We start from the raw sequence: 2,084 nt of genomic DNA on the forward strand, positions 1-2,084 counted from the left end.
GGTTGCGACTCTGTTGACGTAGGGATGTGACAAACGGTTATTTTCTTGTAACTGTTATAACTGTCTCCGTTACTTTTGTTCAGTAGTTATAAATAACGGTTATAAGTAACGGTTACAATTTCCTGCCGGAGACAAAATAGCAGTCACATAAGAAGAAGTTATATTTAACGGTTAAATAATTAGCAGAGGCATAGAAGCAGTTAGTTACCCACGAACAAGTTATTTTTGAATGTTAAATAACTTAAATTGAAAACGTTGACAAGTACATTTGTAGCAGAAATACTGTACCATAAAATATTGGATTGATTGAACTTCCAACACTCGTAACAAACACATAATAATAATAATAATAATAATAATAATAATAATAATAATAATAATAATAATAATAATCGTCATCATCATCATCATACAGTGGCGTATACTGGTTAAAGGGTTTGGGCTACCGCTGACCCTATTATTACACAAAATATATCTAACAATTACTTTAATTTTAATTACTATGGTAAAACTAATAATACAAAATTATTACATTATGTTATATTATAAACTTTTTCTTTTGTAATTTCCTTGGGCTACCGCCGGTAGCCCGCAAAATGCGCCCCTGAATCATCATCATCATCATCATCATCATCATCATCATCATCAATACGCCACAGGACCGACTGTTATTTAACAAACACAATCATGAATCATATTATACCTCAAATAGGCCTATTATGTATATTATGAATTTATTTATTATAATAAATACTCATATAGCGTAGGTCAGTGATTTTCAACCAGGGGTCCGCGGCCACCTGAGTATCCGCACAGCTATTAATAGGGGATCACGAACAAAAAAATAAATTAATAATAATAATCATCATCATCATCATCGATACGCCACAGAACCGACTCTTATTTAACAAACACAATCATGAATCGTATTATACCTCAAATATTATGTACATTATGAATTTATTATAATAAATACGCATATAGCGTAGATCAGTGATTTTCAACCAGAGGTCCGCGGCCACCTGAGTATCCGCACAGCTATTAATGGGGGATCGCGAACATAATAATAATAATAATAATAATAATAATAATAATCACCAATACGCCACAGAATTGACTGTTATTTGACAAACACAATCATGAATCATATTATACCTCAAATAGGCCTATTATGTACATTATGAATTTATTTATTATAATAAATACGTATATAGCATAGATCAGTGATTTTCAACCAGAGGTCCGCGGCCACCTGAGTATCCGCACAGCTATTAATGCGGGATCGCGAGCGTAATAATAATAATAATAATAATAATAATAATAATAATAATAATCATCATCATCATCAATACGCCACAGAACCGACTGTTACTTAAACACAATCATGAATCATATTATACCTCAAATATTATGTACATTATGAATTTATTTATTATAATAAATACGCATATAGCGTAGATCAGTGATTTTCAATCAGAGGTCCGCGGCCACCTGAGTATCCGCACAGCTATTAATGCGGGATCGCGAACATAATAATAATAATAATAATAATAATAATAATAATAATAATAATAATAATAATAATCACCAATACGCCACAGAATTGACTGTTATTTGACAAACACAAGCATGAATCATATTATACCTCAAATAGGCCTATTATGTACATTATGAATTTATTTATTATAATAAATACGTATATAGCATAGATCAGTGATTTTCAACCAGAGGTCCGCGGCCACCTGAGTATCCGCACAGCTATTAATGGGGGATTGCGAACAAAATAATAATAATAATAATAATAATAATAATAATAATAATAATAATAATAATAAAATAAATAATAATAATAACTCTTGATCTTCAAAATAGCTCCACTGATGCGATGATTTCTCAAGCAGGATAGCACAAACTGGAACCTCTCCCATTATTTCATAGATTTGCCGATAGTTTAATTGTCATTAAACTGGACAAGTGAGAGATTGTAAGCTACTTCTTTCACAGTGACAATGTCATTCATTACACTGAAGTCTCTTACAGCTTCCGCACTGCTAATGGTGATGTAATTCGTGATTTATTTTGGC

The sequence above is a fragment of the Periplaneta americana genome, chromosome 8, assembly GCF_040183065.1.
Source record: "Periplaneta americana isolate PAMFEO1 chromosome 8, P.americana_PAMFEO1_priV1, whole genome shotgun sequence".
In the NCBI taxonomy this organism is placed as follows: domain Eukaryota; kingdom Metazoa; phylum Arthropoda; class Insecta; order Blattodea; family Blattidae; genus Periplaneta; species Periplaneta americana.